This window comes from Molothrus aeneus, unplaced genomic scaffold (assembly GCF_037042795.1).
Source record: "Molothrus aeneus isolate 106 unplaced genomic scaffold, BPBGC_Maene_1.0 scaffold_35, whole genome shotgun sequence".
Lineage (NCBI taxonomy): Eukaryota > Metazoa > Chordata > Aves > Passeriformes > Icteridae > Molothrus > Molothrus aeneus.
Genome location: NW_027099016.1, coordinates 1,531,144 through 1,548,273, shown reverse-complemented (window position 1 = coordinate 1,548,273; position 17,130 = coordinate 1,531,144). Strand labels below are relative to the sequence as shown.

The window sequence follows — 17,130 nt, the reverse complement described above, 5'->3', positions numbered from 1 at the left end:
TTTATTGTTTAATAGACAGGTTTTTTCCACCTTTCTCCAAGGAGGTATTTTCTCCCAGACCAGTTGGGGGGAGAAGAGCAGATTGGATCTGCTTTCCTACTGGAGCTCCTTTGGGGGATTCTCTCCCAAATTTGCTCTAAACCTGGACACTCAGGAGTTTTGGGAATTTGTTAGGAAGAAAGCAGCTGAAGAAAAGAATTGGGACATGATAGAAAGATTAGGTGCTCCAAGAGTACCTCAGGAGAACAGTGCTAATGCAAATGTTGCCTGTGATAACCCTATGGCTTCTCCAGGTTTTAAAGCAGCTCCTGGAACAGGGCAGGATGACAGTCATCACGTCTTTGCCTGGAAGGTTGTGCAAGATCTCCAATCCAAAGTGGCTCAGTATGGCATTAATTCCTCAGAGGTAATGCAATTAATATGTGTAATTAATGCAGATATGCTTGCACCTTATGACATCATGCATATTGCTACTATTTCATTCCAGCCAGTACAATACGGTGTATTTCGAGAAACTTGGAGGCGAGTGGCTGAGCAGACAGCTGTAACAAATATGCAGTTGCCTCAACACGACCCTCATCATGCTGTGGGTGTTGATGCCCTACTGGGCACTGGGCCTTTTGCTAACCCAGATTCACAGGCAAGGTGGGATCCTTCAATTTTGGCACAAGCTCAGCAAATTGGCACGAGTGCTTTAATTAAATCAATGGAAATGGCAGCTCCAAAACAGAGATATGGTACTATACAACAAGGGATGAGAGAACCATTTTTGCAATTTGTGGAAGAGCTTGCTGCAGCTATTGAAAAACAGGGAGATGATGAATCTTTGCGACACAAATTCTGTATACGTTTGGCTAAAGAAAATGCAAACTCAGGCTGCAGAAAGATTATTGACACTTTACCTGGGGAACCCACATTGCCTCAAATGATTACTGCTTGCTCAAAAGTTGGTTCAGTAGAGCATAAAATAGCAGCTCTTGCTGCAGTTCTAAGACCTTCATCGAAATGCTATAATTGTGGACAGCAAGGGCACGTAAGGGCACAGTGTAATACCCAGAAAATAACATCTAAGCCAAGCGCAAACAGCAATGTTGTGTGCAATTCCTGTGCTAAATTTGGGCACTATGCTCAACAATGCAGGAGTAAATATCATGCAAATGGTCAGCTATTGCAGGGAATCAAGAAGAGGAGCGCAAAGGGGCATGTGGGAAAACAAATACCCCAACAACTACAGCAGCAAATATGGGCCTCCCCAGCACTGCAAAGCCAAACATTTGTGAACAATACTCAGGGGCAACAAGTGGGTCTGCAGGGATTGATATACCCACCGCTGACACAGTAACCATTCTGACAAAAGAAATGTGCAAAGTGCCCCTCGATTCCTATGGTTGAATAGGACAGGGATTGAGTGCGTTTTTGATAGGGAGATCAAGTACCACACTTACAGGTATTCATGTGCATCTAGGGCTTATTGATGCTGATTATTTAGGACAGATTCATGCTATGGTACCCATTGATGACCCTCCTGTCACTATTCAGAAAGGAACTTGCATTGCTCAAATTGTACCTATTGTGAGTTCTGTTCTGAATACAGTGGACCGAAGTCATGGCACAGGAAGTTTTGGATCAACAGGGGTACCTCAAGTGTTCTGGGCTGAGAAAGCTATGGAGAACCATCCAGAAAAGACATGCATCCTCACTGCCAGTGGATGTCATCCAGGAACCATATCATTAACAGCCTTGATTGACACTGGAGCAGATGTCACAATACTCTCGTGACTTTGCTGGCCTCAATCGTGGCCTCTCACTCATGCAAGTTTTGGACTTCTGGGGTTGGGTGGTGCTACAACAGGTGGTTTGTCAGCCATTGTAATTAATGTGAAGCATCCTGATGGCCAACAAGCTAACATCAGACTCTATGTTGCCGATGCTCCTCAAAGTTTGTGGGGATGACATTGTTTATCTCAATGGGGTGTCAAAATACGTATTTTTAATAGGGGCCACTGTGATGCAGGGCAATGAATGTCCAGTTGTAGCCTTGATATGGTTGACAGATGAACCTGTCTGGGTTGGCAACCTCCATCACAGTAACGTTACTTAAGTCATCAGTTCATTTGCTTCCCACAGGAGTTTTAGGACCATCCAGGCAGCGTATGCATGCATTGTTTTTAGGTTGGTCATCCATCTCTTTGATGGGACTTTTTGTTCTCCTTGGAGTTTTAGACTCTGATAATGAGATTATGATCATGGCCTGGACACTCCAACTGCCTTTCACTGTTCCCCAAGGAACTTGAATAGCTCAACTGATTTTATTGCCCCAAACCATGAGCATACCTTTTACAGACGTAATATGAAAAAGGGGATTTGGGTCTACTGGAACACCCCAAATATGTTGGGTACAACCTATACTAGAACAATACCCCACATGCTGGTGTACTCTGACATTAAAAGGGCAAAAGATAACACTTGACAGCCTCATAGACACAGGGGTTGAAGTTACTTATCTCTCAAGCCAAATGGCCCTCACAGTGGTCCCTTGCTAAAGTTCTCCAGGCACTTTCAGGCATTGGAGGAAGCAGCCACAGCTGTCAAACCCACCACTGGATACAGATCAAAGGGCCCGAGGGACACCGTGCTCAATCATACTGTTTGTATTACCAGTACCAATGGTACCGTGGTGGGGGATGTTCTCTCCCAATGGGGCTTTAGGATTCAATCAGCTTTTTAAAGGGGGCCGTTGGAGAGCAACACTTTAAAACTAACCTGGAAAACAGGGAAAATGGTTTGGGTGGATCAATGGCCCCTACCATTGCAAAAACTTTGTGTATTAACAGAGTTGCTCCAACAACAACTCCAGAAAGAGCATTTTGTCCTTTCTAACCATCCTTGGAATTCTCACATGTTTGTTATCAAAAAACAAACTAGCAAATGGCGCTTACTCCATGATCTTTGAAAAATAATGCAGCTATGGAGGACACAGAGGCCTTACAGCCAGGTCTCCCATCTCCTACCATGATTCCCAAAAATTGGCACTTGACTGTTACTGATTTAAAAGATTGGTTTTTTGATATTCCTTTACATCCTGATGATGGTCCTAAATTTTCCTTTTCAGTTCCAAGCACAAACATGCAGGCACCCTTAGAGCGATATCACTGGATAGTTTTACCTAAGGGCATGAAAAACAGCTGTACTATTTGCCAGAGGTATATTGCTAGGTCCTCAATTCTGTTCATCAACAAATGCCTAATGTTCTTTTGCACCATTCTATGGATGATATTTTTGTAACAGCTGAACAACAGGAAGTCATGGAGAAAGCCTTAGTTAGCCCTTGTCACCAAAGCTGTAAATCAGGCAGGGCATAGCATAGCTCCCAAAAGGTACAAAAACATCCTTCGTGGAGGTATTTGGGGTGGTGCATTGGAGTCTCTTCAATTTCTCCCCAAGCTCTTCAAATTCAGACAAATATTTACACCTTACATGATGCACAGAAATGTTTAGGAACAGTCAACTGGGTGCACTCCTTGTTAGGGAATTCAAATACAAAGCTAAAAGTCCTTTGTTTGAATGATTAAAAGGAGATTCAGACCTTTTATCACCTAGACAACTTACATTTCAAGTTCAGCAGGCGCTGCAATGCCCAGCTGATGTCATAATAAACCAACAAGCTGCACACTGGGCACCTGAGCTGCTTTTCTTTTTAATAATCTTGCATCCAGCAAAACAGCCCCATGCCTTGATGTTTCAATGGGACCCCAATGCACCAGACTCTTTGTTTATCACTGAATGGATTTACTTACCACACCAAATGACTAAAACCATCAGTACCCAACATGAAATGATGGCCCAACTGGTTGTTAGGGCCTGACAGAGACTCGTTTCTCTTGCAGGAGGGGAATTTTCCACTGTTTTCCTACCTTTAACCACCTTTTATTTGAATTGGATAGTTCAGGGATCAAGGCTCTTCAGATGGCCTTTCCTGAATTCAGTGGACAAATCTCAATACATCCTCCAAAACATGAGTTGTTTTAACAGCTTTTAAAAGCTTTTTTAAAGCTTTTTTTTTTCCAATTGACAGAGAAACCCAAGAGGAGTGAGTTCCACTTCAAGCCTTAACAGTATTCACAGATGGTTCTGGTCACTCTCAGAAATCTGTGGTAGTATGGAGAGACCCCTCTTCTAGTGGGTCTAATGGAGAGCAGATTTATCCATATCTGAGTGGTCCCCCCCAATTGTTGAACTTGCTGCTGTTGTCAGAGCTTTTCAAAAATTTTATGTTCCTTTTAATCTGCTTACAGATTCAGCTTATGTTGCAGGAATAGTGATGAGAGCCAAAGCATCAGTTTAGAAAGAGTTGAAAATTCACAACAATTTTATTGGTTGCAGCTCCTTGTTTTTTCCTTAGAAAATTGAACATTTCCTTACTTTGTTATGCATATTTGTTCACATACAGACCGTCCCAGATTTTTAGCTGAAGGGAACAGGCAAGCTGGCCTTTTAACAATGCCTGTACAACAATCTGTTCTGCCTAATGAGATAGAACAGCCTAAATTGATCCATTTGTTTTTTCACCAAAATGGTGTCACTTTGATTTGGCACTTTGGCATTAGTAAAGCCCAAGCTTCAAGAATTATTGCTGTTTGTCCTGATTGCCAAAGGTGTTCTTTTCTCTCTATTGCAGGAAGTATTAATCCCAGAGGGCTTCAGAGCCTTCAAGTCTGGCATCAGATGTTACCCATTTTTACTGAATTTGGTCATTTAAAATACATTCATTCCTCTATTGATACCTTTTCTGGTGCTCTTTTTGCATCTGCCCATTCAGGGAAAAGAGCTTACGATGTCTCTAGACACTTCACTGCTGCTTTTGCCATTCTTGGTATACATCTGAAGTGAAGACAGGCAATGGCCCAGTTTATATTTCCCGTCGAGTTGCTAACTCTTTTGCCTTCTGGGGAATTATGCACAAAACAGGTATTGCTCATTCCCCAACAGGCCAATCTGTCACAGGCTCATGGCTCCCTCAAACATCTCTTGGTACAACAGAAAGGGGGGCCAGAGATGGCAACCCTGGCAAGAGACTGCAGAAAGCCCTTTATGTGATCAACTTTTTGAATTGTTCTTTGATGGACCCCAACCCACCAATTGTTTGACATTTTAATCATGATTCACAATTGCAACAAAAGGAAAGAAACCCCTGCATAAGTGAAGGATCCAGAATCTGGTAAGATATTGGGGCCTTATCCTTAGGCCACCTGGGGTAGAGGTTTTGCTTGTGTCTCCACAGAGAATGGTCCCGAGTGGATTCCAGCAAAGAATGTGAAGCCGTTTTTAAGAATCTTTGAGTGCATCACCTGAAGATTCACCTTGAACACCAACATTGGCGGAGAACCCTTGTGAACAGGACCTCACCACCACACCAGCGCCCGTTTAACCTCTAACAGACTTATGCCCTTGGGAAAATGGTTAAGATTACCCAGTGGTATCAGGGTTTACAGGGCTAGGAAAACTTCTGGGGGATTGGAGACTTGGTGGATGGATAAAAAATTTAGTTAAAATAGGCTTCTATGTATTAGGCATTGTATTATGTATTGTTATGGTTATTCCTTGTATTTTACAGTGTGTGAAAAAATTAATAGACAAGTCACTTAAGAGTGTATTTTTGTTTGAATGGATAGGGGGAGGTATGGGGAATAAAACAAAAAGTACAGTGGAACTGATGAAGGGGCCTGATATCTTAGGCCTGATTGAGCAGAAACTGTGGGAGGGACAGACACAGATTAAGGCTCCCTGGGCAAGAGGGGACCAAGAAACAAGATGTGAAACTTAGTGATAAGATAATGTTACCAGGTGACCTGATGTCCTGAAGAATGTGTAACCAAGGGGAAATTGTTACAAAAAATGGAGCCCTATATAACTACCATACAAGTAAAACCCCATATAAATCCCTGGCATACTCAATAAAATTGGCTTCTGATCTAAACTCAGATGTCCCCATCTCTCCATCATCATTAACCTCCCTAGGTGGGGGGAAGATGTTGGAGAGATTCCTTTCCCTTCTCTTTGTCCTGATGTGATTTGGTCGGTAATAAATTCACTCCCTGTGCCCAGGCTGGGTCTGTTCTCCCTGTGCCAGTGCTCGGGGTGGGATCTCTCCCATTCCTTCTCTCAACTCCCAGGCCTCTCCACAAGCAACAAGAGAATGCAATGAACAAGGATCAGCCAATCAGAGAGAGCAGTTCTGATGACTCACCAGTTGCTGGGCAGACCCACAGCACCCAGTGTTCCCTGGCCCCCACCCTCCCTGCTCAGTCACAGCCCCAATCCTCCCTGCGCAATCACAGGAGGTCCCAGTCAGGTGCAAGGCCATGGGAAGGGGCTGCAGCTGCCACTGGCTCAGGAGCTCTGAAGGCAGAAAAAAGGGGGTGACACCGGGATGGGGGACACTGGCAGGGCTTCCCTTAATGGTGCCTCCATTTGTGTTGGCCCAAGTGAGAGCTTCTGGAGAATCTCTTCCCACACACAGGACACTCATTGGGCCTCTCCCCAGTGTGGATGTGCCTGTGGGTGACGAGGGTGGAGTTGCGCCTGAAGCCCTTCCCGCAGTCGGGGCAGTGGAAGGGCCTCTCCTCAGTGTGAATCTGCTGATGTACTGAAGCACAGACAGACAACTCTTCAACTAATTAAAGTTGAAAAGAAGGGTATTTTATCGCAGTGCTGGACATACAAGGAATCATTTCCAAATGGATGTGCAAGGAGTTGCAGACTCCTGCTCTCTATACAGAAAAGGTTTTACATATCCAAGCAGTTTCTAAGGATGCATAATACAGAATCATTATCTGCCCACTTTGTATTATAATCAGCTGAATACCTAATATGTCTGTGCAATTGCACTGCCTTAATTGGGTCTGTGGGATTTTGAAATAAGGCTGTGGGCGTATGTGAAGAAGAAAGCTCTCTTCCTCATGGTAAACTCTTCACCCATGGCGAGTTTGCAGGACTTTTTGATCTGCTGCTCATGGTCCAAGCCTCTCCAAACTGATTATTCTTAAGGCAAGGTATTTCTATGGTCTCTGCTCCTCCACAATTGCTACATCTATCCCTGTCACTCTGAGCATTACTTTCTAATATATTTGTTACTCTTTCACTAACCTATGTGATTTTTGCTTAGCTAACATACCTTCTTAACTAATTTTAAAATCTTAACTAAAATATGTAATCTTCTACTATCTCAGTTATACTCCCAGCTGGCCCCTTGACTCATCCACAGTTTTCAATTATCGTAAATACATTTCCAGCTGATCCCTTGACTCATTATGATGAGATTGGAGCTGCTCAGAAACCACTTCCTACACTCGGGACACTCATAGGTTCTCTCCCCAGTGTGGATCTTGCAGTGATTGATGAGGTTGGAGCTCCACCCAAAGCCCTTCCCACACTCCCCACACGTGTAGGGCCGTTTCCCCATGTGGATCACCTGGAGCCAGATCACATCTGAGCTCCAGAGCTCCGACTGAAGCCCTTCCCACATTCCAAGCACTTGTGGGGTTTCTGCCAGCCACGAGTTGTCTCCACCACCTCTGAGTTCTGAATCAATCTCTGGCTGCCTTCTGGACACAGGGGGCATCTTTCCTCCTCACAGCTGCCAGGGCTGGGTTTGCAACCCCTCCTTGTGTGGGATCTCCAGGGCTTATCCTCCCCATTAGATTCCCATGCCATGGAGCTGCTCAAAACGGCCTTTTCCATGAGGTTCTGCAGCAGGGATTTGCTCTCCCTGGTCTCCGTCTGCAGCTCAGTGCCTGGGGAAGGAAAGGAAAGAAAAGAAGAGGAAGGAATGAGGAAGGAAGAAGGACAGAATGAGAAGGGGAAGGAGCTGTGGACAAGGACAGGATGGGATTTGCCTCTGTGCCAGAGGGAAGGGGAAGGAGATCCCCCCAGTTCATCCTTGGCAGGATGGCATTGGTAGCGGGGTTGTCCTGCAGCCAGAGGAAATGTTGGGCTGAGACATGAAACAGAGGAGAGGGGGAAAGGGGCAGTGACTTCCTCCTTGCCTGCCTCAGTGTCCCAGGCCATCTTCCTTTTCCTCGCAGCCTCCTCCAGCTCCATCCAGACAAAGATTGGGATTGACAAATCCTGGCTTGGGGGAAAAACAACAGGTGAGGCCCTTGGTCCTGCTTCCCAAGTCCAGCTCAAAAAGCAACTGCCCTGTTCACAGATGGATGGGCCCAGACCCTGCTCATCTCCAGCCTCCCCCACCCCTCCAGGCTGACAGGATCCCCCAGCTCCAGGATTGGCCTTCGTTGCTCTCCCCACTCTGATGCCAATCAGAGTCCCAACACCAATGTCCCCCCCAGCTGGTACCACTGCCCCAGCCAGTACAGACAGTTTGCCACAGGAACCTTCCACAGTTCTCCAAAGGGGCATCTGTGTCTCACCCTTGGGGCCCTGCAAGATCCAAACATCCCCTCCCCTGAAACAAACCCTCCCAGAGATCCTCCAATGGATTTGGGGTGAGTTCCCCCTCCCCACTCACCTGTGAGATCTGGGGGGATAGATGCTGCCAGGGCCAGGGGAGCTGCAGACTCAGCGGGCGAGTGGGAAAACAGCGTGGTTCTGCTGCGGCTCCTCCTCTTTCTATTCTTCTTCCTGCTCTTCCTTTGCCCATCCTCCGCTTCTTCTCTCCCTCCTCTTCCTATTGCTCCTCTTCTGTGCCCAATCCAGATCCTCCTTTCACACCCTTCTCTCTCCCATGGCTGCAGCATTTGGGTGGAGGGAAAGCCCCATGAGCCCCCCAGGGATGGGCAGGGGGCTTGGGAATCCACCCAGTGCAGATCCATTCCCCTCCAGAGCCCCAGGGAATCACTCCAGGGATCAAGCGATGGGGACACAGTGGGATCCCCACGGAACCACCCTTTTTCTATCCCATCCCCAACTTTCCCTCCCCTCTCCTATTGTTCCCCCAACCCAAGGACCCCTCCCAACTCAATCTGGGGATCCCATCCCTCTCCCACTCTGAATCCTCTTTTTCCCTGCACTCCCACCCCTTTCCCATCGTGCCTTCAGCTCCACATCTCGTCCCTATTTGGTTTTGCGGGATGCAGGTCCCTCCTGCTCAGTCTGGGGGGTCACATCCCCCCTTTCCCTCAATTCATGCATCTCCTGGCTGCTTTTTCCTGGGAGCAATCCCTCAGTTTTGGGACTTCTGGGGTGTAGTTTAAGAGTGTGACAGCTCTGTCTGGCTTTCCCCTCCTGTTGTGGCCTCTCAGCTGCCCCTGACACCCTGGGGGTGCTGGGATTTTCTTCCTGGGGACAAAGATGTTCATCCCCTTCCAGGAGCCCAATGCCCAGCTGGGGCTCCAGTTCAGGGGGTCCTTGAGCAGCTGCCCCAGAACCTCCCCCAGGGTCTCCCAGCACAGCCAGAGCCACTTGGCCTGGGGTCCCCAAAGGCCTCAGCAAGCCCCAAATCCCTCCCAGGAACCCTCAACTCCCTCAAACCCAGCATCCCCCACATCCCCTGCAAGTTCCCCCCATGGCACCAGCCATGGCCATGTCCCCACATGTCACTGCCCATGTCCCACCATGTCCTCACCCACGGCTGTCTCCCCACCATGTTTCCATCCCTGTCATTGTTCCCCACATCTCCATCCATGCCTGTGTCCACCCACATCCCCGTGAATGGCTATGTCCCCCTCCATGTCCATGTGTCCCCCAACTGGTTCAGGAAAAATAAAATACCTCTTTGAAGAAAAGTGGAAAAAACTGTTTATTACACAATAAAACCTAAACAATATTAAACAATAAAACCTCTTGCTGCTCTAAAAGAGAGACAAACTCACCAAGTCCCTCTGTGGGCTGTAGCTCAGCTCACTCAGTCCCTTATCAGTCCCTCTGGTGCTGGAAATGCCACGGCCCTGGCCCGGCCTGGTGGGGCACAGGTGTGAGCTGCCCGTGCTCTTCTGGTGTTCAGGCCACAGCAGGTTTAAACAGGTCCAAAGAAAAGGGAAAAACAACCCACAGTAGGGAACTACTTTACCTCAGTTAGCTAAAACTAACTAAAAGCAAAGGAGAGCTCTGTCCCGCTGTCTGTCCATCCGCAGACAACACAGTGCAGGAGCAGGAATGTGGAGGAGTGAGTGCAGTTTCTGAAAACAAATTCCACATTTCTTCTCTCCCTCTTCACTCTCAGGACAAGTCTTAAAGGTACAAAACTTGTTATTCAGCATAAACAGAACAGACTGGGGATACAAACATCATATAGTCCACCCTGAACATACCTTCAACACCATTCAGTACTCCCTGATGTCACCAGAAGATAGGATTGAATGCAAAAGATTTTATGGGGTTGAAAGTCAACAAATCTGCCCTCCCCAAGGAATTCCCATTGTAGGTCTGTGTCCCAATGGATGCTCCTGCTGCTGGGTTTATCTAGCTGCCCACAGGGAACCAGGAAGATGTGGAGCCTCCAAGCCAGGTGTCTTCCCAACACGGATCACCAGGACCATGGATCACCAGGGCTCTGCCCAACAACGCTCACTGAGGATCATCCAATGTAGATCGTCTCATGGGGGACAGAGCTGGAGCAGCACACAAAGCTCTTCCCTCACGTGGGGCACTCACAGGACTTCCCTTAGTGGTGCCTCCGTTGGTGTTCTGTCAAGTGAGAGCTCTGTGAGAAGCTCTTCCCACACTCAGGACACTCGTAGGGCCTCTCTCCAGTGTGGATGCGCCAGTGGATGGTGAGTTTGGCGTTTTCCTTAAAGCCCTTCCCACAGTCGGGGCAGCGGAAGGGCCTCTCCTCTGTGTGAATCCGCTCATGTCTGAGGAGATCGGAGCTCCTGTGAAACCTCTTCCCACACTCAGGACACTCGTAGGGCCTCTCCCCAGAGTGGGTGCGCTGGTGTTTTCTCAGGTCAGAGTTCCACCCATAGCTCTTCCCACATTCCAAGCAGGTGTAGGGCCGTTCCCCCGTGTGGATGACCTGGTGCCGAATCAGGGCCGAGCTTCCTCTGAAGCTCCTCCCACATTCCCCACACTCAAAGGGCTTTTCCCCAGTGTGGATCTTCTGGTGTTCCGTCAGGTGGCCCTTCTGGCTGAAGCTCTTCCCACATTCCCCACACTCAAAGGGCTTTTCCCCAGTGTGGATCCTCTGGTGTTGCATCAGGATGGAGTTGTGGCTGAAACTCCTCCCACATTCCCCACACTCAAAGGGCCTCTCCCCAGTGTGGATCACCTGGTGCTGCCTCAGGCTGGAGCTCCAGCTGAAACATTTCCCACATTCCAAGCACCTGTGGGGCTTCTCCCTGCTATGAGGCTTCTCCACCAGCTCCAAGCTCTGGCTGGATCACAGGATGCATTCCTGGCTCATGGGGGCTCTTTCCTCCCCAGAACTCCCTGGGCAGGGTTTGCAGCCCCTCTTCATGAGGTACATTCGGGGCTTTTCCTCCTCCTCCATCAGGCCACACCCTGAGAATTAAAAATCCTGGTTTGCAGAAAAAATCAAGAGGAGAGCAGCTTGGACTGGGAAAACCTCCATGCCCAAGTTCATCTGGGAAAGTCATTGGGCATCTTGTGTCTGAAAGAACCTCCAAAATACCATGATTCAGCACAAAAATCCTCTAAACATCAAGATGCAGATCAAAAACTTCCCAAACGTCAATATTCAGCAAAAACCTCCTTCAAAATACAGAGATTCAACCCTCACAAAAAACAAAAGCACCAACATTTGCCCAGTAAAGCTCAGAAACCCCAAGATTCAGCCTCTGTGAAAATCATGGATTCCCCCTCCCCTGGTCACCTGCTGCATACGGACAAAGCTCCTGGGGCTGGGGGGGAGGCTGCAGATACAGGGAGGAGTAGAACCGTGTGGTGCCGCCTCTTTCTGCTCCTCCTCCTCCTCCTCTGTTCCTGCTCTTCCTCACATTCTTCTTCCTCCTGCTATTCCTCCTTCTCCTGCACAATCCCACCTTTTCCTCCCACGTCCAGGGTTTCACCATTTTGTTCCTCAACCCTGCTTCTCCTTCCCTTCCCCTCCTGCCCCAGGCCCAGCACCCGCTGCCGGCTCCCTCTTGCCCCCAAACCCACAGCATCCCACGGCAGAGGCAGGGATGGAGCTGGGGCAGGTCGGGCTGGGGCAGCGCTGGGCTCCCGGCCGCTCCCGCCCGCACTCGGTCCCCACTGCAGCCGCTCCCGCCAGGACAGCGCGGGGGGGCCCGGCCTTGGCGCTGCCCCACTCCCACCTCCCCAAATTCCGCTCGAGGGGGGCGCTGGGGCCGAGGGGGGCGCTGAGCGCAGGTGGGGAACGCTGAGAGCTGCGGGTCTGCCTGGCAACTGCTGAGTCATCAGAGCCGCGTGCTCTGATTGGCTGAGCGCTGCCTGAGGGCTGGGGCTGCAGCAAGGCGGGGACACCCTGCTCCAGGGGGGATGTCCCACAAACGCGGGATCCCCATGAAAGGAAGAAGAGGAAAGTGTCTTTACAATCAGATGCTGTGAATCTGCTGAGAGATAGAGCCAGGAACTTGTATGTAAGGAAGCGACAGGAGAAGCCATCAGTTTAAGAAAATGTTGTTAACTGATGACACAGGCTGCTGCTCAGCCAAGGTCCTGCCACATTCATGAACTTCGAGAAGAAAAACAAAGACTTCACAGAGCCATGAATATCGGTTGCTACACAAAAGTAGGGAGCATGTCAAGGGGATATGCAGTAAGTGGATTGGGAAGTCTCTTCCTCTCAAGTACACCACCCAATGAGGACAGGAAGAGGGAGATGCAGCTGGGAAAATTAGGATGAACAGGAGGCTGTGTCCTCCACCAACCAGAAAGACTCTGTAGGAAATGTCCCATGGCCTCTCCCTTTCTTTAGGAATGAAATTACTTTTACAGGACTCCTCTGTCTGCTTTGTGGACAGAATCCTCTGGTGATGTCAATTTTTCCACACACCTTGGGACTCGTCCGGAATTCCTTCCACCGTCTGGGGCAGCGGGCAGTGAGTGCAGCTGAAGGTGCCTCACCCAGTTTGGGTGATCGGCCCCCTTGGGGGCGGCAGCACCGAGGACTGATTGGGTACCTGAGAGTGACCAGGAGACAGACGAGTGACACATCAGGGGGGCTGTGAAGAGTCAGCAGGGAGAGAGCACTGAAAATCTCATCAGTGAGTGCACTGGGATCTTTGGGGAGTGAGCATGGCAGGGCACCCATGGAGACAGAAAAGGGAAAGCCAGGAAGGGGTCCTGTGCCAAAGGGATGATGATCCCAAAATATCTCTGAAGGGTCCCTTGGGAGAAGGTTGAGGTAGATTGCACACTCCCTCAGAGGCAATTAAGGACTTGGACACCCAGGGGGGCAATAAGAGAAGTGGAGAAGGGATTTGGACAACAGGGGATGGATGGCATTGGTGTGCTGGGAAGAGACTGGGTGAAGGGGAGTGTGCAGGAATATGGTTAAGGCAGGAAGCAGCAGGAGGAATCTATGTGGTGAGAAAAAGAAAAGGGGAGGAAGAGAAAAATACTCAGAATTTGGATGTTTTTCAGCAGAGTCTTATCCTCAACATTTGCCGGCTGATCATTTGTATCCCCGGTTTCCCGGAGAGGAAAACAAGGAGGTCAGGGTTTCAGGGGGTTTCTCTGTGGGGGGCAGCGGCAGCACCGGGCGCAGAGGTGCGGGACCGGGAGCACGGGCTGGGGGCCTGGGGGGAGCTGCGGGGCCGGGCCGGGGCTGTGGGGCAGCCGGGGCTCAGCGCCGGGCGCTGCCTGACCCCACCAGCCCCGGGCAGGGCCGGCAGTGGCCCCCGGCCCCCAGGAGGCTGCGGGACGCCCCGGCCGCTGCCCGGCCCCGTGGAGCTGCCGGCCCTGCCCGCCGGGGGGCGCCTTTGGACACTGCGGCAGGACAGGGAGCGGCTCTGGGATACGGGCTGGGGAGGGCACCCTGAGCACAGGGACGAGGAGCAAGGAACACCTGGGAAATGTGGATTATACATGGAAGGACTGAGATTTTCTTTTCTTTTCTTTTCTTGGGATCACCACAGAAACGAATGATTTTGCAGAAAGCTCAGCAGCTCTCAGAGGATGAGCACCCACAGGCACTGAGGGGGGCTGCAGGAGGGGCAGAAGAAGGCCCTGCAGCACCTGGGCACAAAGGCCCAGCAGGTGAATGCAAGAAGGGAGCAGAAAAAGGCCAAGCTGAAGGCAAAGGCCAGTGCAGAGCTCCTACAGCCCCTGAGGGATCAACCCCAGGGCCCAAGGGGGCCCCAGCACCCAGGGCACGGGCTCAGCCACAAGCACCCGGCAGAGGCATTGCCCTCCTCGGCAGGGGACAGCCCACCCAAACAGCCCCTGGCAAGGAATCAGGGCTCCAGCTGCAGGGCACAAGGACACTGCAAGCACAGACAGCAGCACCCTCAGGACCAGCAAGTCCACCCCTTGATGGACATGGATTGGCAGGGCTGTCACAGCTCCCATCACATCAGGGACCCTCCACACTGGAGCCCTTGAGAACATTCAGGGTGGGTCGGCATTGAGAGGAGGCCTCTCCTGATGGACACAGGGGCCTCTCAATCCACTCTGAATCTTAGACCTAATGGGCAAAATAGGAAAGGCATGGTTTAATTATTAAGGGAATAAGTGGGAAAGATGAGCAGGTATGATTTCATCAACCACTACGGGGAGATGTAGGGGATAGGCTTGAAATAAATTAATTTCTTTTTCTTCCTCCTGTGATTGCAATTTACTGGGAAGGAATTTGGTGGCTGGATTTTTATATTGTAAAAGTTGATACAGAAGCTTATGATGTTGTACTTATGTGTCAAATGTCTGGCAAGGCCTATGCTGAAGTGAACCCACAAATGTGGACAGTCCAGGGAAAGAGGGAAAATTAGATATGGAGCCTCACCAAATTACTTTGAAGCAACAAGGACAAGAGGTTGCTTGTATTGATTTAAAATCAATACCCTATTCCAAGAGAGGGAAGGAAGGGCTTACAGCTTATTACTGACTCTCTCTTAAAGGCAGGGCTTTGGAGCCAGGGATCTCTCCCTACAACACTCCAGTCAAGAAACTGGATGGATGGACACAAGGAGGAATCACAGAATTTTCAAGTGTTAAAAAGCAGATTAACTGAGGCTCCTGCCCTGGCCCTCCTAGACAGGGAGAAAGAATTTTAATTATAGGTGGATGTTAAACAGGGCCATGCTGAAGAATTGTGTTAAAATGTTTAACCCAGTGGCCAGAGTGGCCTCAATGTCTGCAGAATTGTGCAGACACAGCTCACATGGGAACTGAGGCCTGAAAACTGATGACAACAGGAGGATCTCCTAGAGTTCAAGTCTGGCATCAAGTTAAAGCTCTGACAACCAAAAGAGCCTCTAAATGGATGAGCAGGGCTCGGTTATTACAGTATGAAACTTGTTCAGTGGCACAGGAGGATTCAGAACTGAGGACAGGGCAAGGGTTTAACCCAGCTCCTGTTTGAACAGCCTGGAGAGGGGCTGGCAAGAAACCCAGGACTGCACTCAAGGGACAGAGCTCCAGACCCAGGCTGGGAGAGATTGATGAGACAATCCCTGGACGGAGGGAGAAAATGTGTTTGTGGATGGCTCTGAGAGGGCAGCAGAAGGGAAAAGAGCTACAAGACAGGCTGTTATTAAGGAAGGGGAATCAGACAAAGCGCAGGTCACCGCCCCATGCTCAGCTCAACCCACCGAGCTCTGGGTGCTTGTAAGAGCCTGGCACTGAAATGCCCTGAGCAGGAAGGCTTCAATATCTTCTGATGACACCATGGCACCTAACAGGGGGCAAAAGCAATTCTGACTGCTTCAATCTGACTGATGCAATCACTGCATCACTTATTAGGGTATTTCTGAAATAATTAATTCATAGAGAAGGGATTGTGGAAGCAATAGACTCAGAAAGAAGAACTAATTTTACTCGAAAGATCCTTCAGGGGGTTATGGCAGCTTTAGGAATACAATGGGACCTCCATAACCCCTGGCACCCCCTGAGCTCAGGTCAGGAGAAATAAAGAAACACTTTTGGAAGCTGGTGATAAAAACCAAGATGCCGTGGGTACAGCTTTTGCCATTGGCTATGGCAAGAAGAAGAACCAAACCCAGGGAGATATTCAATTATCTCCCTTGGAATTGATGTCTGGAATTCCTTACCCTGGTAATTCTCCACCTTGTGCAGGGTGGAGATAAGGGACGTATGTTTCAAGCAGTCCGTGGCCAGAATCCTGTCTCTTGTGAAATCTCTCCCCCAGGAAGCTGGGCTGGCACAGAGCCTGCCCTGGGACTTTGCTGTTGCCAACACCCAGCCAGGACATCGGCTCCTGCCTAAGGAGTGCAAAGCAGCACCACTGGTGGCCAAGGGGCCCATGCCAAGTGTCCCTGAGGCCAGAAACAGCCGCCAGCACAGCTGAACACGGGGGGACCCCTCAGCCTGGCCTCAGGGGCTCTGAAGCCCCGGAGATTTGCACTTCCCGCCTGCAGCAGGACCATGGGAGCCCCCACTGAGCCTGCCCTGAAGGCAACGCAGCAGCAGCCAGGGCTCCACAGCGGGCCAAGCCCCTGGGCCTGCCCACAGATCCTCTGCTCAAACCCTCGGAAATCCTGGCCACCCTCCTCTGGCACCTCCAGCCACTGCGGCCAAGCCTCGCTGCCACTGCTGCAGCTTCAGCGCTGGCTGGGCCTGCACTGCCACAGCTGCTGGGGAGCACCAGGGCACAATTCCACTCTGGGGCTCACTCACACCCACACTCTGGGCTGCCTGGGATTGCATTGCTGCAAAATGTACCCATTTTGGCTCTTTTAAATCTTATTTCTCTCAGGCTCGTTTGTCTCTGCCTTGGGGAAAGGAATTTTAAAGGTTTTATTTAAAGGATGTTACACCACTCAACAGAGATGAGTTCAACATCTCCACAGACTGGGAATAGCCCAAAAGACACCCACAGAGATAACGACCAGCAACAAAACATCAACGCCCAGCAGCAAACAGCAACCAACAGCTACCCCAGACACTGCCCCCGGCACAGCTGGAGACACCTGGTCTGGAAAAGGCTGAGAAGGACATCCAGGAGTGTGGAGCTAATTAACTCCAGAGCGGAAGGAATCTGGATCTAATAGGAAACCAAATACTAAAAACTACACC

The 17,130-nt window shown here is 49.8% G+C and overlaps 2 pseudogenes; one reads left to right on the top strand and one right to left on the bottom strand.

The window, feature by feature from the left end:
• The window catches only part of LOC136570612 (zinc finger protein 208-like), a 625,335-nt pseudogene that overhangs the window by 216,375 nt on the left and 391,830 nt on the right, over positions 1 to 17,130 (top strand).
• Positions 10,615 to 17,130, bottom strand: part of LOC136570620 (zinc finger protein 850-like) — an 80,935-nt pseudogene continuing 74,419 nt past the window's right edge.